Source organism: Prionailurus bengalensis, chromosome C1, assembly GCF_016509475.1.
Source record: "Prionailurus bengalensis isolate Pbe53 chromosome C1, Fcat_Pben_1.1_paternal_pri, whole genome shotgun sequence".
Taxonomy (NCBI): domain Eukaryota; kingdom Metazoa; phylum Chordata; class Mammalia; order Carnivora; family Felidae; genus Prionailurus; species Prionailurus bengalensis.
In genome coordinates, this window is record NC_057345.1 from 87,040,319 (window position 1) to 87,065,417 (window position 25,099).

Here is a 25,099-nt window from a genome sequence, read left to right on the forward strand (position 1 = left end):
ATAGTTGTTAGAAACCACTTACTAGGTGCAGCCCACACTCCAGAGGAGGGGTACTCAGAGGCATGAATACTAGGGGATAGGGATCCTTGGGGTCATCTTAGAGGCTGCCTTCTGCAAACTAGAAACCTGGCAAGTGTGAGTTCTTCTTTAAGTCCTCCTCTCTTAGTCAAATTCCTGCAGCCAAGATTCTCGATATTCTTTTTTCATTAGGATCCCTGTCCTGAATCTTCCAATATTTTCACTTTTTATTAGGGGTGTTTCACCTAGACTGTTTTTGAGTATCTGCTCCTTAAAGCCATTAGCAGTGCCTAAAATTAGACTGTTATGACCTCAGAGACGAGTATACTAGCTGTGGCCTATGTTCTCTTGACCCAGCAATTTTGAGGATTTAGAAAAGCTTTAGAACCACCTTAGAATGTTTAAACATTCATTATCAATTTTAAATTCAGAGGATATGGAATGTGAGACTCCAGGACAGAGGATTTGGGAGATTTAACCCCGGCTTTGTTTGACTTCTAGGCAAAACTCATTGTCCTTCAGCCTCACATTACTGTTGTTCTTGACCTGCTTTATGGCAGGATTGCACATGAAGAGGAAAAATGTCTTGAACCTGCTACCACCCAGGCTATTACATCTTTCTGATAAATACCAGGCTGCAGTAACTTGTGAACATTTCTCTCATTAGGTTTGGGTAATTAATTGCTGAGTCTCGCTGCTTTCTTTTGAGAAAGGGGCAGTATATAAAACACATTTTGTAAATAAAAATATGTCTGCTGCATCTGCTTTGAGAATAAATGCTGCAATTTGGCAACGTGGTCTAAGTTTGTCTATTCTGTTATGAATAGAGCAAGGTCAACGGTTTAATTAGTTCAGCATTTATCAAGCACCAGGGCCGTCAAGCATGATGCCAGGGCCCGGGAGTATGAGGATGAGTTATACACATTCCTGCCCTTGTAGAGTTCTCAGTCTGTTGGGAGGAACGATCAGGTAAACCAATAATAACAACATAATGTGATAAAATAGAGCTGCACATGGAAAGCAAAGAGGGCATACAGAGGGCGTGTCTAACTCTGCCTGGGGATTTGTGTTCTAGAGCATCCCTTGGAATATAAACCTCAGAATATGTGATGTGTTCAGGAGGAGAAGCAGGTATGCTTGTAGCCTGTGCAGTCCTATCTTCAGGGGGAAAGGAGAATTATGTCTTCACTGAATTTTCCAGTGTTTTGTAATTACTAAGGTATTATCTCTAGAAGGTGGAAAATAGTTTAATTTTACTTTGGTGACTGTGTCTTTGAAATCAACTTCTACATGGGAAATGGCAAATTGAGCTTTTCCAAGAAACTATTCGCCAAAAAGCTCTTTCACAGAGATGTCTTTATTGACATCTCTGAAGGGGGTCCTAAAAGAGGGCAGAGGGTAGGTATGAGGAATATTTTGTGTTTAACAGCATGCACAGTGATGTCAACTGCCTCACAATTTAATGCATTCACGTGTGCCTCTAAAGTTTGTATTGACTTTCATGAAAAATAACAGTTATACTAGTATGAGTATAGTGTTATCACTACTAGTACAGTGCTAGTGTTAGTTTCATAGGACTGCCAAACAAAGTACCATGTAGTGAGTGGCTTAAAACAGGGTGTTAACAGAGCCATCCTTCTTCTGAGGTTTCTAGGGGAGAATCCTTCCTTGCCACTTCCAGCTTCTGGTGGCTCCCTGGTGTCTCTTGGTTTGTAAAGCATCATTCCGGTCTCTACCTCCATATTTCCATGGCCTTCTTCCAACCCTGTGTCTCTGTATTTTCTCCTCTTGTTATAAAGGCACCAGTCATTGGATGTAGGACTCACTCTAAATCCAAGATGATTTTGTTCTTGAGGTTATTAATTAATTTTATATCTGCAAAGACTCTTTCAAAATAAGGTCACATTCTCGATTCTGAATGGGTATGAAGTCTGGGGATCACTATTCAACTCAGTATAACTAGATTTATGGAAAAAGCGGAAGACATGTTTGTAGCTCAAGGCTAAAAGCATTATCCTTTTTCACACTTAAAAAATGTGTATTTTTTCATATTGTTTTATACCTGGTGGTAGAAAGAAAACAAAATAGGGAAAGGCAGACTTTAAGGGCAGTTAGGAAAGATCATATAGAGGCAAGGAGATTTAACATGTGGAAGAATGTAAAATGCTTAGGACTGAAATATAAAGCATGGACTTAGCCTAACTAACCCAATGTTGTCCATCCAAAAATGTTTACAGATGTTTAGAATGAAAGTCAGCAATTTGATTCAAACAGGTAAGTTAGATTACATAGAGATGGGAGGGTAAGGGCCATTGAACTTTCCTAAACCATTGAAACTCTCTGTATTGACTTGGCCTTTTGAAAGTCTGTCCAATTTTTTCTAAGACATAAGTCTAATATGCCATCTGCTCAGTCTTATTTATACCCATATTTAATTAAATCAAACCAAATCAACAATTAGTTATTGAATAACTGCTTGCAAGGGAAGATACTATATTGTGTATAAAGAAATAGGAAATGCAGTCCTTTCTTTAAGAAGCTTAGCTGTAGAGATAATCTAAATACAAATGGAAAGGTAAATGGAGATATAAGCAGTAAATAGCTATGTTAAGGCCTTTATTGCAGTTCAGAGGAGTGAAAGCTACTGTGGGTATTTTGAGAAGGAGTTTAATGCAGGAAGTTGGAGGCTCATATAAATAGTGGGAGGGCTGAGGGGTGCTGGCTTTTAGCACACCTAGATGAAGGGGCTGCAGGAAACTACTGCTGAGGAGCTCAGCTGTCTGCAACTTTGGAGTGGTAGGAGTGGCAGGTCTCAGCGTTCTCAGTCGTAGGTTTTTATTCATGTGGGGTTCTGAGTCTGCTGGGGGAAGTAATCAGGTAAACCAAGAATCAGATACAATGCAATAAGTGATATGATAGAGTTATGTACAGGGTGCAAAAGGGGCCCAGGGAAGGGAGCACCACTGGCCAAACCCCACATTTGCCAGCCAAGAGTACCCACTCATCTACCTGTAGATGCTGCAGGGGAATGGGGACCCATTCAAATCTGCCTTCTGGTTCTGTCCCTTATTGGTAGAATCCAATGAATCCTGCTGAAAAGAGCCTGGATGTGTAATTTCCAGGATTTCATCCTCTTCTGTAGAGGAGAGGGCTTAGAAGGGCAGTGGTGTTTCTGAGAGTCAACAGAAACGTCTGCTACAGTGGCCATGAAAAGCAACCTGGAAGAAGGACATAATGGGAGGCTTGAGGAAAGGTGAGATTTGGATTAAAAAGGAAGAATAAATGTATACAATTTAGGTGGAACTAGGGCTGCAGGTATCCCAGAATGTGGTCAGGGCACAGCGATTATGAGAAATTGACTGGAGTGATATGGGAAATATGAGCGAATGACAAAGTTGTAAATGTAGGTTGGATCAGATCAGGGAAAACTCAATGCTGGGTTTGGGGTACTGAAATTGATTTTAAGTCAGTGGAGTCCAGTTTGTGGGCCTGAGATCTCTGGGGACTCTGGAGTTATTACTGTAAGAGGCTCTCTGATCCATATCTATAGCAAGCATAACCTGGACACTGAATAGATGGGTCTATTACATGTATCTGAGCTACTATTTGTACTGGACTATGAGTCATGTGAAAAATACAAATTAATTATATATGTCTAACTGATAGCATTTTATTGTCTATATTTTCACTTAAAGGAGTTAATAGTAAAACTATTATCATGGGGTGATCTGTACAAAATTGTTGATATTGTCAAGGGGCTTTCATACTTCAGAAGTTTAGGATCACTATTCTAGGCGATACGAATCCATTGAAAGCTTTTGAGCAGCGTAAAGACAAAGTGAAATGATGGTTTAGGGAAATCAATCTGATCGCGCACCATAGATTTCAAAGTGGAGACTAAAGGCCACTAAACCAATAAGAAACCTCCTGTGGAAGTTCAGTTTGGGAAAACCAGTGAGCTGAGAATAAGCAATTCCTAAGCATGATGTGATGTGTGACAGTGGGTACATATTAAGAATGGTGCACCCACCATAGATTTATTACTTCTCAGCTACAAATCCACACTGTAGTGTCTGCTCCGTGAGAGAGGAGCTGACTCTGTTTGCCAGCTGACAAGGTGTTACGATTTGTCAGCGAAGGGTGCTGTAGGGACACCAGAGGAAGGACTACCTTTTATTGGTCCCAATGTGTGTCTTGCTCTGGATTCCTGGGGCACACATGGCTTCTCCAAGGTCTGGCTTTTGTCAGTGTGCAACGTCTCTAGCACCTGGTTCCTGTAGCATGAGTTCCTATAGCATGGTTCTTTTTTTTTTTTTTTTTTTTTGAAGAGAGAGAGGGTGCACAAGTGAGTGAGGGGCAGAGAGAGAGAGAGAGAGAGAGCAAGAGAGAGAGACAAGCATGGCTCACCTGATGCAGGACTTGAACTCATGAACTGTGAGATCATGACTTTAGCTGAAGACAGATGCTTAACCGACTAAGCTACCCAGGTACCTGCAATGGCATGGTTCCCTAGGCACCCCTTCAGGTGGCTTTGCAGCACAGCCACCAGTGAAGAACTACAAGGATGCTTTCTCTCAAAAACTTCAGAGCCCAATATTCCAGCAAATTCTGCTGGCACAGCACTTCAGCAACTTCTCTACCATCCAACGAGCCGGGACTGCACCTTCTCCAGTGAGGTTTGGATCAGCTCTGGTGGGGAAAATTCTTCAGCAGCGCTAGGTTAGGCCTAAGGGTAGTGACTGCTTCTTTATCTGCTCTGTTTTCCTTAGTGTTTCTTTCTTCTTATTAGTCAATACCCTCTTGAATTTAATAAACATTTATATTAAATGTCCCCAAATTCCTGTATTTCTGTCTCCTGCTCTGTCCCTGACTGATGTAAATGGTAACTAATTTTGCTGGACACCCATAATTAAGCAACATCTTTCACACCTCTCTTTATTTGAAAATACAAAAGGCTATCTGTTGTAGTCCAATAAGGTCATGTTATTAGCCATATATTTCTTGCTGCTGGGGAGCAGTAAAAGCAGTATCATATAAGCTTTTTGAGGGCTGCAAACATGATGAGTTTCTTGAACAAGTTCCTTATAAATAGAAAGGAACAAATTAACATTGTTTTTGAAATATTTTCTATGGTTGATAGCAGGGTGATAGGAATTTTATTTATTAATTCTTCTAGTCATTAATCCATGTCTTCTCAGTTATATTGTGGCACTTTTTATTGTTATTGTGGAAATCCATCTGGGATTATGATGCTCAGGATTTCATCATTAAAACATATTTTTATACCCTCCTACTTTGGAATTTTAGCAGCAAGGTATCAGGTATTGTATTTTCATATGTTTGATGACATTTATTTATACCTTATGGTCTCAGAAGGCGAAGAGACTTCTGAGTTTAACTCATTCACAGATTTGCGCTTAAATACATACTTCTGCTTGAAAATTCCTGTGTAGCTGAGGCTTGTATAGATTGAAAAACACTACATATGAATATATATTGAAAATATCAGTAAATTGAAGTGAGTGTGTGTGTGTTGGGTGGAGGCTGTTTCTTTTGTTACTTGTTACTTTGATGACTAAAAATAGTCCAGATCACAAATTAGCAAACTTAGCAACATTATGCTTTTATTATGAAATAAAATGATACCAGTTCTCTTATGAGGATGAAGGCATGTACATATTATCAAACTTATACAGGTATCTCCTGCTTTCTGAAAGTTCATTGTTGCTATACTTTGCTTTTATGAAAGACCTTCATTAGTATGGTAGTGGCGTTTTTCATTAAAGCAAAAATCCTCTTCAGATTTCTTTCAGTTAGAGAACACAGGTGCCAATCAATGTAGATCTTCCGTAAAAGGAAAGCGGCCTCACCTAAGGTGCGGAGGGGCACCTGTAGTTAACTGGTGTTCATTCTTTCCCAAGACACCATTCAATACTAGGCCGGATAAAATTGAAATGTGTTTTTTGGCCCTGCCTTTGAAAGGGCTATATACCAGTTTCAGAACTTTAGAAAATCTAAGGAATGCGTGAGTGGGATTTTCAAGGTTGGCAATACAGAATTCGAGGACGCTTCACCTTGCTGTGTCAGATCTGTTATGTTGGTGATGTTACCCAGCATGTTTGCTAGATGGCACTAGAGTTCATGCCTCTTACAGAGACTTGCTTTCACCTGTCCTCTGTCTAAATGTAGAGGAGTTCCTTAGTTTTACAGTCATTATTGTAGGATTTGAAAACGTACCACCTTAAAAATATTATCCACAGAGTGTTACTTTGTCTAACATCATTTAACATGCTATTTTCCTTTAGTCTTTACATGAAAAGATCTGACAATACAATATAAAAACGCTTTCTTTGAATATTCATGTTAAGAGGGAGGCCTAAACATGTCCAAAAGGAGCTTTTTCAGAAAATAGTGAAAATTGAGCTTTCTGTATGGTTTATACTTGAAATTGAGTTGGGGAATTAAATAGTTACATGCTTATTTTAAACTTAAAAATATCAATTTTTTGAATCAATTATTTTAATGTTTTAGTTGAAAGGCCCCTATAATCCATATATGCATATAAACACATATAGGGGGATTAGAAATGAAGAAAAAAAATAATTTTAAGGTGTAGTTTTTGTGTAGTCATAAATAAATGCCACATTTTTGAAGAGGCAATACCTTACATTTGTTATTTTCTTCATCTGTTTTGATTTAAAATTATATTATAAAGATACATATATATAAAATAAGTCCCCTGCCCAGTTATTTCACTTTCCCTCATCTAGGCTGACTTTGTAGAGGTAACTGCTGTTAACAATTTGATGTCTGTTCTTTAATAAATTTTTTGAACAAGACATAAATATATGTTTTTTCATATTTGTGGATTATCTCTCTATATCTTTATAGGTTATCTTCTGATCTGTCTATAATACAGTTTTAATCTTAGAATACCCAACTTTAACCTTTGTATACCCAGTCTTGCACAAAAATATTCAAACAAGAGAACATTCCCAACACATCATAAAATTTCTTGCAAAAACTTTTTCCCCTAAGTCCTTATTGTCAATATTGTTCTCACTTACAGCAATAATTTAAAGACTCACTCCATTCTTACCCCAAGCTTTCTAAATTTCTCCACGCAATTCACTCAAGACCAACCCTCTTCTCTGTCTTTTCTCCTCTCTCTGCTGTAGTTCTATATTATGTCAGTAATTTTTTTTCTCTTTGTTCAACGTCTAGATTTTACAAAACAAATTAGAGTCTTCTAGCTGACTGAGGAAACAAGTCAGTCATTTTCATCTCTCTTGTAATAGAGACGAAAAGGATAACATATGGTTAACATTAGACCATCTTTTCTTTTTATCCCTCTCAACACACACACACATATATGTGCACACACACTCATGCTCACATATCCAGATTTCTTGATCTTTTTTAGTTACATAAATGAAAAATCATACTACACATATTGTTTTGCATTTTGCTTTTTCTGCTCAACAATTTATTATGGACATTTTTAAATGTCCATATACATACATCTACTTCTTAGAAAACAAAATCATTCCTTAACAAACTAATCCATAATATTCCATGCATTGGTAGGTATGGATGCACTTATATAACTGTTTCCCTACTGGTATTTGAGTAATCTCTAATTTTATGGTATTATTTTAAGAATACTCTGCTAGGGGCGCCTGGGTGGCACAGTCGGTTAAGCGTCCGACTTCAGCCAGGTCACGATCTCGCGGTCCGTGAGTTCGAGCCCCGCGTTGGGCTCTGGGCTGATGGCTCAGAGCCTGGAGCCTGTTTCTGATTCTGTGTCTCCCTCTCTCTCTGCCCCTCCCCCGTTCATGCTCTGTCTCTCTCTGTCCCAAAAATAAATAAACGTTGAAAAAAAATTTAAAAAAAAAAAAAAAAAAAAGAATACTCTGCTAGACACATTTATGTATTTTCAAAGACACTTATAATTGGAATGGCTGGTGTGTAAATTTAAAATGTAATTGACAATGCCGTATTGCTTTCCTAAAAGGTCTTACTGATTTATGTACCCATCAGTAATGCACAAGCATGTTCATTTTCCAGTTGTCTTGCAAACACCGCTTAGCATCAATTCATAACATTTTCCAATACGAATATTAAAGTTATCTTATTAAATATTTTCCACCTTTTAATCAAATTAATGAATGTATACATTTTATAAAGTAAAATAGGACCATAAATTTATATTTAAAAAAAAGCGTTTTTGGGGCACCTGGCTAGCTCAGTCGGTTAAGTGTCTGACTTTGGCTCAGGTCATGATCTCGCGGTTTGCGGTTTGTGGGTTCATGCCCCTCATCGGGTTATGTGCTGACAGCTCAGAGCCTGGAGACTGCTTCATATTCTGTCTCCCTAGCTCTCTGCCCCTCCCCCACTCACGCTCTGTCTCTCCCTCTCAAAAATAAATAAACATTAAAACAAATTTTTAAATAAAAGCATTTCTTCCCCCGTTCTTGTTCCAACATTCCTGCTAGTCAAATGTTGAATCTCCTAGATTGACTTTTACTTGGATAGGCCAGATTTTGCTATGATAAATTTCTGTTGTGCTTAAGCCAACAGAAGCCAACTGTGCTTAAGCCAGTGCTTAAGCCAACAACTGTTTGTTTCATATTCATGTTCAAAGCGAGCTGAGTGAAATTAGATCTGCTCCACATAGTCACACACGTGTCCAGCTGATGGAAGCTCCACCACTTGCTGTCGGTTGGTTATTTTGACAGGAAAGAGGGTGGGGAAGTTTCTCTCTCAGCCTAGAGGTAACACATGTCACTCTACTCACATTTCATTGGCCTGAACTAGTCACATGATCCTGCCTTTTCCCAAGGATTCTGGGCACATAATGGAATATTTAATGAGTGTAACTATCTTTGCCACAAACCTAGAGGGCTCTCATCCTTTCTATCTAATTTTTCAAGTCTGGTGTTTCTTATGATATAGCCAAAATTTAATCTTTCCACCTTGAAAAACTAGTTCTTTTAAATTTTTCAGTCACATTTTTAATTTCTAAGAATTCTTTTCTTTCATGGTCTTTGTTCTTTTTAAACATTTTTCTTCTGATTTCATGAATTAATTTTTTTTCTTGTTTCTCAGATTTTAATTTTAGTTTTAACTTCTTTGCTTTTTGCCACCTACCATGACATTGCCATTGTTTCTTCAAATTCCCCCTTTCTGGTTTGTGGTGGAGGTGGGTTGATGGCGGTTTTTCTTTCCTATGGGAGGCTTTTCTAAAGTGGTGATTCTTGACTCTTTGTATCTAAGTCACTCCAAAGATGATTAAAGTCTCCATGCAGCTGGTTGGGAGGGCTGGTGAAGGGGCTTGCTAAATGATGTGCAGGGCAGTCAGATGTGGGATATGTGTGGGAACCCCTGAATATTAAAGCTCTGTATTTGTGTGTCTTTTTTCTCTTGAACTTCTCAGTTCCTCCAGAAGACACTCTTCTAATCCCTGAATGTTTGAAGTGAAAAAGCCTGCCTCCAGTGTTCTGGTAGTTAATTGAAGAAAAAGAGAATGCAAACCTCCCATTCAGTACACACAGTTTCACTTGACTGTCCTATTTTTAGTCTAGGATTGTGGCAGAATGACCAACTTGCCACCAATATTCATGCTTTCGTATCCATGGTACATGGAGTTATTATTGGAAGCAGCTTCCCAGCCAGACCTATATTTTCCAGCCCCTGTTATATCTAGGCACCTAGTCCATACAACTCTGCATGGGAGATGCTTTATACTCTTTCTTTTTTTAGTTGATTGTAGTGGAGCTAAACCTCAAACTTTCAAATTTACATTTTGAAGATGGCAGTGTTTGCACTTGGACGCCTAGCTGACTCTGCAGAAGGTGTATTTATTAGTTTCTCGTTGCTGCTATAACAAATGACTGCAAATTTAGTGGCTTCAAACACTACAGATTTCTTATCTTACAGTTGTAAAGGTCAGGTGTCTAAAATGGGTCAGTAGGGCTATGTTTCTCTTAAAGGCCCTAGGGGGAGAATCTGTTTCCTTCTTTTTCAGCTTCTAGAATTCCTAGGCTCATAGCCCTTTGCTTGGTGACCTCTGTTTCTGTTGTCACATCTCCTTCTCTCACTCTGATCCCTCCTGCCTCCTTCTTATAAAGACCCTTGTGATTACACTGGGCTGACCTGAATACCAGGATACCCTCTTCATTTCAAGATTTTTAAATTGGTATTATCTACAGAGTCCCTGTTGCCATGTAGGGTAACCTATGCATAGGTTTTGGGGATTAAAATGTCGATGTGTTTAGAAGGTTATTAGTCTGACTCCCGCAGAACAGGACTGTCTTCTTCACCGTTTATGCACTAACTGCTGTTACATGAGCAAAAAAAAAAAAAAAACCAAAACAAAACAATCCCAACCAACCAACCAAACAAACAAACAAAAAACCCCAACATCTATCATGTAAAAGTAACAAAACTGGGGTAATTATCTGCTATAGCTTTTTAGCAATATGTTAACAAATACAGAATTGCCGTGGGTTATATCATAACAAAAACTTAAAATAGTAACACTGAGTTGGGGGTTCAATAGTGAAAGGTGAGAAAACACAGATTTTGTGAAACTCTTATCTGTGATAACATGGAAGGCAGTCAGACTCAACTCCTACTGAGTCCACAACTCTGGTGAGAATGGCTGGGAGGAGCAAGAATATTAGTGTGCGTTGATCATTTATTGATGCATTTAGCACAGTGTTTAAAGAAAGAAATGAGTTTTGTGCAGAATTAAAGAGATTAGACAAAGTTCAGAAATTTGTGGCCTTTCAGACGTAGAAGAGGCAACTGCTTCTAGACACGAGACTTTAGGAAATAAAGACTACAAAAGGCTTTGAATGGCAAAAAACCCATTAAGAGTTCCCAGTTAAACAAATGATTCATCCTGGCAGCAACTATCACATTAAGGATATTACTTTCCCTTTATTTCAGATGGCCTCAAGGTAGATCCCATTAAGTTGGTAGAGAAAGAGAAATAGCCCTGAGAAGCAACAAATTATAGGAGGCTTGGATTTATGACTTTGGGGGTGGTTATGGGCACTAGGAATTGATCTGAAACAAATAGATCAGAAGTCTGTTAAGATTTTTGGAGAATTGTATAACTTAAGAAACTCTTATCTTGGCCTAAAAAAAGCATGTGTTGGTAAAAACAACCACAGAAACCCCAATATTTCACCTCAGACTGAGAAACTGATGCCCAAAGTACATAATTCCTCGCGTCTTTATTTGTATCCACTTGCCTTTGCATGCTACCCATCTTCCTTTGACACCAGTTCCAGTTAGTTTCCTGAGTTAAGGAGATTCAATTGCACTAAACAACTTTTTATTTGGCAAAAAATTACAACAGGCCAGACAAATATAAAACCTTACACTCCATTATATCTAAAAAATGTAGGTTCCTCTTTAGCTCCTATGAAAGGTTCCTATGGAGACCTTTCATAGAAGCTAGACTTTGCTACAGAACTTTCATAGAATTAGAGCTTGGAAAGAGCTACAGAACAGATGGTATGTGTTCAGAGGTTGTCTCACTTTTTCAGACTTTATAAGAAATGTGTGCCACTTAGGACGACTCTACGTACTTTTTTGCTTTAGAGTTACCTGATCTCTGTAAGACAGATTTCATCACCTGGCACAGGACCACTCCCAATGAGTGAGTGCTACTAAAACATTGCCATACTATATGACAACGCCCATAAGGTATTGGGCCAAAAATAGATTCCTAATGACTGGGATCGGACTTGTGTTATAAAAGTTACTGATTATACCCATAAATTTTGTATAAAACTCTCATCATGAGTATCTGATGACCACCTTCAGAGTATTCCCTGACATTACACAAGGTCCGTCTGGCCCACTGGTTTCTCTTCTCAGAAAAAAAGAGAGTTGTTTAGATAGTTAAACTTAAGAATAAGAAAAATTGGAGCCTAGTTTACATTCACACTGTTAATCATTGAAAGATAATTTTGGACAGTTTTCTCCTACCCCCAGCCCTCTTCAATTTATATTTTACAAAAGCCCCCAAAGATGTAAATAATCCTACATTCAGTGGTTCAAAGTATAGCAGAAGGGCTAGACAATGTAACTGAGGCTTGAAACCTACAGGAGAGGCTCCTGAAATTAGACAGGTGGTGGTCCAAAATGTTTAGGATACTGGCGTCTAGAGGTGGAATGTATGTTGTCTTAGGAGAAAAATGTTGTATTTACATCCTGACAGACCTCTCTCTAGGGTCTTTTATATTACTAAAAATATCCAGGAAGCCAAGAAATGATGACATCAGGTAATTTGGCTTGTACTTCCATATCTGGTTTTTGGTTTGGGGATGGGATCTTTCTCTTGGTATAATTTGGGCAGTCTTGGCTCCTGCATTATTAGTGAATTACACATTCTGATTACTATCCTTCAGCTAGTATTTGTCTGTTTTCAATGCACAAATGTATGGTTTTCAGAGCCTTAAATGCTGTGGAAAAGTCAATGTCCCAGCAAATGATCCAATTAATGCACTGTCCAGCAAAATAATAAGAAAATCTGACATTTATTAGTGTTGGAATGACTACCATAAGAAGTTCTACACAACCAAAACATGTCATTCAACCATGTAGAACTGGATTAATCACGTGTTTATATGATAATGGTCTATCCTTTATCTCAGGAGGAAGAATGATCTAAAGGGGGACTATATTAGTTCTCTATTGCTATGTAACAATATTGCTATAAACTTAGAGGCTTAAACAAACACACACTTATTACCTCAGCTTCATTGGGTAAGGAATTTAGGAATGGCTTAGTTGGGCCAGTAGTACTTCAGAGTTTCACAGCATTGTAATCAATGTTTCAGCTGGGGTTGCAGTCTCATGTGAGGCTTGACCATGGAAGAACCCATTTCTGAACTCACATGATTGTTGACAGAATTCAGTTTCTGGTGGGTAGTTGGATTGAGGTCCTCAGTTTTGCTGCCTGCCCTCTGGAGGCCCTTGTCTCAGGTCCTTGCTGAGTGGGTTTCTCAACATGGTGGCCTGCTTCCTAAAAGCCAGTAAGGAAGAAAATCTAGCAAGAGGGATGTTATAATTTTTTTTAAAGTTTTTTAAAAACATATTTATTTATTAAATTTTTTTATACATTTATTTTTTTTGATAGAGACAGAGCACAAGTGGGGAGGGGCAGAGAGAGAAGGAGACACAGAATCTGAAGCAGGCTCCAGGCTCTGAGCTGTCAGCACAGAGCCAGAGGCAGGGCTCGAACTCATGAGCTGTAAGATCACGACCTGAGCCTTGAGAGAGAGAGAGAGAGCACGCATGCAAGCAGGGAAGGGGCAGAGAGAATCCTAAGCAGAATCCATGCTGTCAGCACAGAGCCTGATGCAGGGCTCAAACCCATGAACAATGAGATCATGACCTGAGCTGACACCAAGAGTTGGAAGCTTAACCAACTGAGCCACCCAGGTGCCCAGGATATTATAATCTTATGTAACATAATCACATACATCCCATTGCATTTGCATATTCATTTGATTAGGGGAAAATCATAGATCATGCCCACACTCAGGAAGAAGAGATCATAAAGGCATGAATACCAGTAGTTAGGGATCATTGAGACCACCTCATAAAACCCAGGGGATGAGAATTAGAACCAATTAATGTCCTGTTTCTGTGTCAACTTAGACTATGACTGAGGATACTTCCTGCCCATGTTTAAGCCATAATAGGACTGGAAATATTTTTCTGCTTCTACCTTACATAAAACTGAGAACAAGTAAAAGTAATTTAACTACTTGATTCAGGAACTACTTGCTCCTGGAAGTTAAAACTCTGAGCCAACTTACTTACCAAAACCAGCAGTTTATCATGACTCTTAATTACCACCCTCACCTCTTTCTGCCCATGCATCTGGAACTATTATGCCATAAATGTCATTATGTCTCTCTTACTACCAACCAGATTCTATCAAGGTATGGTTTGCCTTACAGCAGAAAGCCTAATAAACTTAGCTTTGTTTGATCATCTTTGTTCTGGTGGTCTTTTTTAAAGGGTTAATAATCAACATTATAACTTCATGGTTGTTTTGGTGTCAAATATAGTATGTATCCCTTGTATTCTAAGAAAAAGACTAATATCAAAGCAATTTTATTTAGTCATACCTTAAAGATAAGGCCTTCTCTTCATGTTATCTTAGACCTTCAGGGTGACTAAGTTCCCTATCTTCTGTTTTGGGAGGAAAGCTTATGAATATTCTGAGATGGGGCATTGCCCTCATAGGAGAGGAATTAGGTCAGTGTCTTGGAATTCTTCCACATTGGTTGTCTGATAAAAGAAAGATCTTCTCATGACTGAGGTCCTTTGTGGGTGGCAATGAGGAGAACTGACTCAGCTCTCACACAGCCTCCCTTGCTGAGAGTGAACTGTGTCCCTGCTCCAGCAGGTGCTTGGTCTTTCACTTTCCTTTTCTTAGAGTAATGGGTCTTGCCCTGCTGTGGTCAACTTTTTATCTAGTGCCTCAGACATAAAAGATGTCATTTGGAAAGAGGCATCTGACTACTTTTGCTTGTCTCAGAGTAGCAATGGTGTTTAATAGTCAGATGTTTCTGATGATGCAATGAGTCACTCAGGACTAGCTGTCTAAGTTGGGAAGCAGGATGGGGGACAGGGGAAGAGGCTCCAGGAGGAATGTGCACATTAACATTTCAAAATATTTGACCACACTATTTCCTCTCTACTACACTCCTCCCTCTTTATCGTGGCTGAGCATGTACATTTGAAGCCATGTAAGTTAAATAAATGTTCCATATGACTGTGTAGTTTCTTTTTTTTTAACTTGAAGACAAATTTTTATTTTTTAAATTTTTATTAAAAATTTTTTTAGGTTTATTTATTTATTTTTCGGGGGAGTGGAGAGGGAGGGAGAGAGAGAGAATCTCAAGTGGACTCTGTGCTGACGGTGCAGAGCCTGATGCAGGGCTCAAACCCACAAACTGCTAGATCATAACCTTAGCTGAAACCAAGGTCTGGATGTTAACCAACTGAGCCACCCAGGCACGCCTGCAGAAAAATTTTTAAACAAACTGCTTACTTAAAAAATTTTTTAAAACGTTTATTTATTTTTGAGACAGAGAGAGACAGAGGGCAAGAGATAGAGGGGCAGAGAGAGAGGGAGACACAGAATCTGAAACAGGCTCCAGACTCTCAACTGTCAGCACAGAGCCCGACACAGGGCTCTAACCCACGAACAGTGAGATCATGACCTGGGCCAAAGTCAGACGCTCAACCAACTGAGCCACCCAGGTGCCCCAACAAACTTCTTATTTTAGAACAGTGTTAGGTGTATAGAGAAAGGGTGACACTAATACAGAGAGTTCCATTTATTCCAGACCCAGTTTTCCTTATTATACATTATTATTATGTGAAGTCCATACTTTATTCAGATTTCCTTAGTTTCTACCTACTGTACCTTTTGTGTTTTGGTGCCCCATCCAGGGTACCACATTGTACTTTGTCATCATGTCCCCATCTTCCTTGTTTTTGATTATCTTGACAGTTTTCAGGAGTAGTTGTCAGGTATTTTCTAGAATATTCCTCAATAGGGGTTTGTCTGGGGTTTTTGTCACAATTAGACTGGGCTTGTGAATGTTTTGGAGGAAGACCATAGAAGTAAAATGCCACTTTTAATCATTGAATGAGACAACTGTGTTTGTCAGGTTTCTCTGTTGTAAAGTTACTCTCCGTCATATTTCTATACTGATTTTTGTTTTGTTTTGTTTTGTTTTTTGTTTTTTTGAGAGAGAGCACAGGTGGGAGAGAGGGGCAGAGGGAGAGAGAAAGAGAATATCAAGCAGGCTCTACACTCAGGGCAGGGACTGACATGGGGCTTGAACCCATGACCCTGGGATCATGACCTGAGCTGAAATCAAGAATCAGACAGTCAACCCACTGAGTCACCCAGGCACCCCTATGCTGTACTTTTTGGAAAGAAGTCAGTATGCTTAGTCCATTCCAAAAGGATGAGGATTTATGTTCCATCTCCTTAAGGAATACCTACATAAATTATTTGGAATTCTTCTGTCTCTTCTTGCTCATTTATTTATTTATTGAATTAGTCATTTATTTCTGTCAGTATGACTCAGGGATATTTATTTTATTCTTTGGGTTATCATCCAATGCTACTTAATTCATTTTGTTGCTCAAATGGTTTCAACTTTGGTCATTAGGAACCCTTTCAGTTGACTCTTGTGTCCCTTTGACATACTCCACTATTTTCTTTTTTAAAGCACTTCCTTATTTTCTGCTACTACAAACTACGAAATGCTCCAGGCTCATCTTGTATACTTCCTGTATTTTCTTTTTAATTAAAAAAAAGATACTTGAAAGAGCTAGCAAATGAAAGAAATTCAGAAATGCTCATTTTACCCCAACTAAACTATTTAGCTTAATAAATATACTTTTTCTTGTAGAAATTTTCCTATTCTCTCCATTTTAAACCATTATAATGTGAAATCATTGGTAACATCATAAAAATATGATAAATCAAATTCAATTAACTTCAGAATTTAGGAAACTTGGTGGATCTGATATAGTTTCGTGTTGGCTATTGGTGAAGTTGACCAAGCAACTAGCTTTGAGTGTTCGAAGTAGTCTGTTCCTGACTATTCATACCCTGATCCCCTGTAACTTTTGGCATAAGGTTTCTACTTTCATATGTACCTAAACTTTCTTGCCAGGCAAACAGGTAGCCTAGGGCTCTGAGTGGCCTGCAGTATTGGGAGAGATGGCTTCTTCTGCTTGAAGGCATGAAACCATGGGAAATTAAAGTCACCATTCTGGGAAGAGACTGGATTAAGATGCTATGTAGGACAAAGAATCAAATCGAAAAAGCAAGACTTCATTCTAAATCAAAATATTTGCAGCAAAACAGTGCAGAAAATAAGGTAGTTCTGGAAGTGAGGACTGGAGATACTCTCAGTCCAACAGTGTGAAGGGACAAAACCTTTTATCAGGTGCTTGATGGCAGGAGATAACTGTTAGAAGAAATAGCCTAGAAATAGCCTGGTTTCAGATATGGCTATTTCTCTTACTAATTATGCATTGTTGGCAATTCTATATACCCTCTCTGAGCCTCAGTTTTCTCAAATGTAAAAATAAAGCAAATACTGATACCTACCTCATTACATTGTTGAGATAATTAAATGAGATAATATGAAGAACGCTTAACAAGATATTGGACACCTAGGAAGATTTCAGTAAGTCAGCCATTGTTTTATTGTGTATTATGTAGAGTCATAAGTCTCTTCCAACTAGCCCTTTGTATGATATAGCTCATTAAAAGAAATTGAAGGTGCGAAGATACAAAGGAACAGTTAGCTGAGAGTGCTAAGTAGCTTTTAGCATCTTTTCCATTTCCTACAACTTAGGTCTTGTTTATATGTTGAAATAAGATGGAGATTCCATCATTCTTTAATTGATCAGTGTAGATAGGTATACTAGTTTTAGCAGGTTTTTCTGTAGTTGATTTATCTTATATATTATAAAACTTATCTAATTTTAATTTTTAGTTGATATTTTCTTCATTAGAAAGTTTCCTGTTTTCTTTATTAGAATGGTATTTTTTAAAGAAAGAAACATGGATTAAGGTAACATGAAAAATAATGGAGTGTACAAAGGACATTTAGTTTACTAAGCATTTTCATATAAATTACCTCAAGAGAAGCATCTTGGATATATGAGATCCCATGAGTGAAAGAGTGAAACTTCCTTGTTAAATTCCTGATAGCAGCCTAGCTACAAAATACAGAGTTTAATTGTGAATAACCTTTGTGTATTTAGTCAGGGTTCCCTATATATGTGTATGAATATATACGGAGAGAAGGAGAGGGAGAGATGTATTATAAGCAGTTGGCTCACATGGTTATGGAGGCTGAGAAGTCCAGACCCAGGAGAACCATCTTTTATTCTATTTAGGCCTTTAAAAGATTGCATAAGACCTGCCCACACTGGGAAAGGCAATCTGCTTTACTCAGTGTATGGATTCAAATGTTAATTTCATCCAGAAACATCCTCATACACACACTCAGAAGTTACGTGTAACCAAATATCTGGCCACCTTGTGGCCCAATAAAATTAACACATTAAATCAACCATCAAACTCAAGCACCAGCTCTTTCATGCTAGTTCTTTCAACAGAGCTTACTTAGCCTCAAATCTCAAGAGGTCAAGGAAATAATCTGTGGCAAGATGGTAAAGTACTATCATTTGTAAAGGAAAAAACAAATACATAAGCAGTCAACAATTGAAATATCGATGAAGACGTGTGACCCTTCAAAGTTCTGCTTTGGTTTAGCCCAACCCTTTTTCATTATGGGTAGAGAACATACCAACCAAGGCAGCTGACACTTGGTTGACATGGTACAGGGTTTTGGACAGTATCCTCAATTTCCTCCTGGGGACTTATGATTGTAAAGTGGGATCCAAAGAATCTTATATAATATGATTTTGGAGTACAATCAATTAATATCAGCTAGGTCTCATATTTCTTCTAGTTTCATTATCTCCCCCACCCCCGATCCCAGGATCCTTCTGTTAATTAGGATAATATAACTCCAGTATGGCTTAAGGACCCTAAGATTTCATGCCTATTTCTTCTCAGTGACTCCTAAATCTGTATCTCCATCTTGGACATCACTTCTCAGCTCAAGACTCTATATCCAATATCTGACCCTTTCTTGTCACACTCACTATGCATCATGTAGGTAATGCAGTGATCCTCAATGAAACTGAATTCTTGATTAGGAAGCTTCTAAAGCTATTGTATAAAGTTCCAGGCAGTTCTAGAACACAAGAGACAGAAACTGCCCAAAACTTTGCCTGTGCTTTGGATACTTGAGATTCCTTTAGAGACAACTGTATTTGTGTTCTGGGGAAAATCAAGCACAAGTAGTGAGCACTTTTAGATATGGTGTTGGATGTGCCCTAATGCAAGCCCCTAGTGATCCCCTCCTCTTGAGTGCGCATGGAGACTGTGACTTGATTGTAACCAATAGAATATGGCAAAAGCGATGGGAGTTAATTGTATTTCATTCTATATGAGTCCATTTCAGTAGAGTCTGCTGGCCTGGCGGAAATAACTGCCATGTTGTGGGTCACTTGTGGAGAGGGTCACATAGTAGGGAGCTGTGAGTTGCCTCTAGAACTAGAGGGGGACTTCCAGATGATAGCCAGTAAGAAATGGACATTCAGTCCTACAAGAGCAAGAAAATGAAATCTGCCAACAACCTGAGAGAACTTTGAAGTAAATTCCTCATTCAAGCCTCTAGATGAAGACGCAGTCCCACCTATACCTTGGTTGCATCCTTGTGAGTCTCTGATGGAAGGACCCAGCTAGGCCATGCTGGACTCCTGATGACACATGAAAGCTGTGAGATAGTAGGTGTGTGTTGTTTGAAGTTGCTAAGTTTATGGTAATTTTGTTGCTCATCACTAGAAAACCAATACACACACGTAGCTCTAAAGAAATTTCCTATCTTATGTTCCTGAGAAGATTTAAAAAAAAATTATTGAAGTATGAATGCACATCACAAAAATACAGTTCAGTAAAGTTATGCAAACTGAACACATCAGCACCCAAATCCAGAAACAGAACACTACCAGTCCTCCAAAATCCCTTGAGGAAGATTGGAATGCCAGGAACTAACTGGATGCAGGTGTTTCAGATGGAGAAGTTAAGTGCTGTGTGTATCGATGCTAATTGGGTAAAACTTTTAGTCATCTGTGTCTATGGAGTTTATATTTAGGGAAGATATTTTATAATCTGTATTTATTTTTGAGAGATCACAAGGGGGGCAGGGGTAGAGAGAGGGGGAGAGAGGATCTGAAGTGGGCTTTGTGCTGACAGGCTGACAGCAGTGAACCCAAACCAAGAGATCACGACCTGAACAGAAGTTGGAGGCTCAATCGATTGAGCCACCCAGGTGCCCCAAGGAAGATTTTTTTTTTAAATGAAGATGTAGACTGCGTTGAATCTGAAAGTTGATGCTTGTTTTTGGGAGCCGTATGTGTTTGAGGAGCACTGATTTTAGAGTCTGTATACTCTTCCTTCATCTCTGTAATGCTTTATAGCATGCCATCCACTTTCTTAGTCATTATTTCATTGTATTCTCCCAAGAGCCCTGCTAACTAGGTTTGTCAGATATTCACCCTGTAAGCGAGCCTCAGTTATTCATTAGTGCTTAAACATGCTTGGTATGAATCTCAAAGTCAGTACTGATTCCCACATGGTAGGTGGGGACATAGGTTACTGGTTGGTTTAGGCTGACAGATTGATACCCATACTGCGTATGTTAAATGTTTTGGCTACCACTCTTTTTCTACCTAGAATAAATACCTAGAATAAAATAATTTCAGTCTGAACGAGTCCACGGAGATGATGTATTTCACATGTTTTCAGTAGTGTTCCCCAGACTTCATGGAGGAAGCAGTGGTAACAATGAAGGTGAAATGGGAGGTAGAAGAGAAGGTTGGAGAGAAGAAAACACCACATTCCATTCAGCTTCAACTTGAGCCATTTCAGTCTTGGCTCTTTTAAATATTGGTTTTGGGTAAGTTTTTACATGCAATAAAGGATTCTATTCCTTAAAAAAAAATCGAAAACCACTTAAGTATTGTAGCTCTACCATCTTACAAATTAAGAAATTGAAACTTACAAAGGTTAAGTGACTATGAGAAAAATTACACGATTACATCATTAGATTGTAGCAAAATTTGGATACGAACTCAGGTTTTTGAATCTCGGACTTTTTCACGTGCTCCATCTTTGATGCCTGGAGAGTACAGGATAAAGAACTATAAACATATAAACATATATGTAAGCATATATAAAGGTAAGTCTAATGTTATCTTAATATGTTTCTTCATGAATATGTATGCATATTTGCAAATTATTTGTTTATAGTGACCTTCAATTCGTGAAGAATTGACATGGCTTACAACAACAAATTAGGAATTTGTGGGAGGGAAAGAAAGATGGACGTAAAGGCACAAAATACCAGTACTAAGGTCTAGATGGTTGTACGGGTGGGCTATGGGTGGACTGTGAGCTTGGTAGAGGTCCATGCCTAGGAAACCAATTCTGCACAACCTAGATTGGGTTTCTGGCATCTTGAAAACACATGAGATCAACAACTGTCAGAAAAACACTTTCAGAATCTGGACAAACAAAAGTAACTGCTCCAGACTGTCAGCTCTTACCGTTCTTGATGTGCATAAGGCTTACTTATTTCCCTTTGCTCTAACATACTCAGACTCCAAGTGCCTGAACATAATGTGGAGAGTTAAAATAGGAGTGCCTCAATTCCCAAAGTGCCTTACATCTGTCAGTTTAAGAGGAAACCATGGTATTGCTTTAATGTGTGTGTGAGTGTGTGTGTATGCGCCCGCACACACTTTTATTAAACATATGCTTCCAGCCACATTCCACTTGGCAAGATCACAAGTACATAATAGCTACAAGCTGTAAAGAAAAAAAATAAAAGAGAACTTAACCAGTGTTTTTAAAAATAAGATAAATACGACCTCCCCAGCTACTTTAAGCATTCATTTACACATTCTTTGAGTGTGCACACTAGCTTTTCTTCTGTCTCCAAGTCTCTATTTATTCACTCCTGCCCAAAGATGAATATTGCAATTGTACATGGTGCAAACATTGGAAATCTGTGTTTACGTTTGTGTTTCCAACTGAATATGCTAATGGTGTTTAATCAGCAGTGATGTTGCTTTATATCAATGTTTTGTGCCACGTACAGCCTCAGTGATAATGTTGTGATAACCAAAATTTTCCCCACATCAAAACTTGGAGACCATCCCAGTTTTTTTTGAACAGCCATTTGATTTCAAAATATGATGAAATCCTTTAATCGTCTTCAGGATTATTTCTGTGTTTTCAGGAAGCATTTGATATTCCCTTAGTTTCAGTAAGGGGTGGAGGTGGGGCTTGAAACAGATTTGCCCTTGCAGCAGTTCAGAGATTTTGGTATTCCAAACAAGCTCACCAGCTGTCTCAGAGGACCTGCGGGAGGAGGCTCCAAGGTTGGTGATGCCGTAGAAGGAAATGGCTCCAGGCTACTTGGAGTGCGATTTGGGATACTCTGTGGTGAAATCCAGCAGCACGCTGGCCAGAAAAACAAGAATCCAGGGGCAGTTGAGTGTGATGGAGGTAGGAAATGACAAGCTTTTAGTCTCGAATTTACAGAACATATTTCTAATCCTCTAATAATCTAGCTAAGGCATGAGAGGGCCTCCACAAGATTTGATGAGTGTCTGACCCTAGGCAAAGAGCTACTCTGCAGATAAAGTATGTACTCTTTTTTTTTTTTTTTTTTTTGGCAAATATATTCCCTTATTCAATCTGGGCCACAAAGACAGAAGGTACACAGAGTTTGTTTCTTTTGTATCCTAATTCAAACCAAAAGAACAACAGCAAATTATTTAAGGTCTATCAGTAAATGCAGTAAAGGGTCATACTCTTGAGTCTTAAGACACACACATATCCCTCTCCTCTCAAAAAAAAAAAAAAAAAAAAGGAAGAATAGCAACACCAAACCCCCAACTTCCTTTTATAGAGTAGAAGTATTTCTTATTCTTTGTGTATGTTCAAAGTTGGGACTGCTTTTTTTTTCCCCTCTCAGTGAGTCTGTGAGAACCCTGCTGGGCTTTTTTTTAACAGAAACATGACATACCTTTTAAGGAATACTGTCATCTGGAAAACAACCCACCCTTTGCATTTTAACCTTGTTAAATTGTATCCAGATTCTCTTTAGTGCTGCTTCTCTCACAGGACATAAAACATTTTGGTTCTTAAACACTTATGAGAGGTACACTGCTTGAGATGTACAGATAGCTTTCATTAGCACTAATGGGAGCTATGCTTCTGCAGGAGAGAATAGAGCCCGAAGATTTTAAATTATGCTTGATGCAGATCTTCCAAATGGAATAAATTACGAGGGATGCTTAGGGGGAAAAGGTCTAAATATCCCCTAAAGCCATAGTTTAATAGCAAAGCAATACTTCTGAGTAACGGAAGTGAAGTCAACAGTAATGGCTTTGCACCTATCACCATGCTAAGTAGCTGATATTGACTCTTGAAAATTCTTTATTGGATTAGTACTGCACTTGAATTCCATTATTTTCCAAAGGACCTGAGAGATAGTTGTCTGTCTTGAATAGTCCACTAAAATGGATTCAGTTCAGTGCACTTTTCAAGGCCATTTATCTTAAAATCAGTAAGTTTCCAATTGGCGAGCATAATACCAAGATCTTTATTTTTGTTTCTTAATGACCCATTCTGAAAATAGTGCTCCCTGAATCTTTCTTTTTGGGGCATATCTTTTATTTTTTTTTTTTTTAAATATCTACATTTCATTTTTCTTTGAGAACTATTGCCCACATCTCTGAGATCACTGGAATTGTTTCCTATATTGTTCATTTTGTGACATATCTCCTGTCTTCTTATTTTAAAATTTGTCACATTTTCTTTTATTTGAGACTTTTTGTGTTGTGAATTATTACCTCCCTCCCACCCCCAAAATAACTGAAAAACTGGAGGAGGTTTTTTTTGGTTTTTTTTGTTTTTCTTAATTTTATTTTTATTTACTTTTTTTTAATATATGAAGTTTATTGTCAAATTGGTTTCCATACAACACCCAGTGCTCATCCCAAAAGGTGCCCTCCTCAATACCCATCACCCACCCTCCCCCCTCCCTCCCACCCCCCATCAACCCTCAGTTTGTTCTCAGTTTTTAAGAGTCTCTTATGCTTTGGCTCTCTCCCACTCTAACCTCTTTTTTTTTTTCCTTCCCCTCCCCCATGGGTTTCTGTTAAGTTTCTTAGGATCCACATAAGAGTGAAACCATATGGTATCTGTCTTTCTCTGTGTGACTTATTTCACTTAGCATAACACTCTCCAGTTCCATCCACGTTGCTACAAAGGGCCATATTTCATTCTCTCTCATTGCCATGTAGTACTCCATTGTGTATATAAACCACAATTTCTTTATCCATTCATCAGTTGATGGGCATTTAGGCTCTTTCCATAATTTGGCTATTGTTGAGAGTGCTGCTATAAACATTGGGGTACAAGTGCCCCTATGCATCAGTACTCCTGTATCCCTTGGGTAAATTCCTAGCAGTGCTATTGCTGGGTCATAGGGTAGGTCTATTTTTAAGTTTTTGAGGAACCTCCACACTGTTTTCCAGAGTGGCTGCACCAGTTTGCATTCCCACCAACAGTGCAAGAGGGTTCCCGTTTCTCCACATCCTCTCCAGCATCTATAGTCTCCTGATTTGTTCATTTTGGCCACTCTGACTGGCGTGAGGTGATATCTGAGTGTGGTTTTGATTTGTATTTCCCTGATGAGGAGCAACGTTGAGCATCTTTTCCTGTGCCTGTTGGCCATCCGGATGTCTTCTTTAGAGAAGTGTCTATTCATGTTTTCTGCCCATTTCTTCACTGGGTTATTTGTTTTTCAGGTGTGGAGTTTGGTGAGCTCTTTATAGATTTTGGATACTAGCCCTTTGTCCGATATGTCATTTGCAAATATCTTTTCCCATTCCATTGGTTGCCTTTTAGTTTTGTTGGTTGTTTCCTTTGCTGTGCAGAAGCTTTTGATCTTCATAAGGTCCCAGTAGTTCATTTTTGCTTTTAATTCCCTTGCCTTTGGGGATGTGTCAAGTAAGAAATTGTTACGGCTGAGGTCAGAGAGGTCTTTTCCTGCTTTCTCTTCTAGGGTTTTGATGGTTTCCTGTCTCACATTCAGGTCCTTTATCCATTTTGAGTTTATTTTTGTGAATGGTGTGAGAAAGTGTTCTAGTTTCAAACTTCTGCATGTTGCTGTCCAGTTCTCCCAGCACCATTTGTTACAGAGACTGTCTTTTTTCCATTGGATATTCTTTCCTGCTTTGTCAAAGATGAGTTGGCCATACTTTTGTGGGTCTAGTTCTGGGGTTTCTATTCTATTCCATTGGTCTATGTGTCTGTTTTTGTGCCAATACCATGCTGTCTTGATGATTACAGCTTTGTATTAGA

At 38.6% G+C, this 25,099-nt stretch overlaps 1 non-coding gene across 1 annotated transcript; it reads right to left on the reverse strand.

Annotated features, from left to right (window-relative positions):
- Positions 1-22,402: 22,402 nt before the first annotated feature.
- LOC122482354 lies at positions 22,403-22,526 on the reverse strand. The gene has a single exon (XR_006297140.1). It is a non-coding gene; the product is annotated as a small nucleolar RNA SNORA31 (small nucleolar RNA).
- Between the last annotated feature and the right edge of the window lie 2,573 nt (positions 22,527-25,099).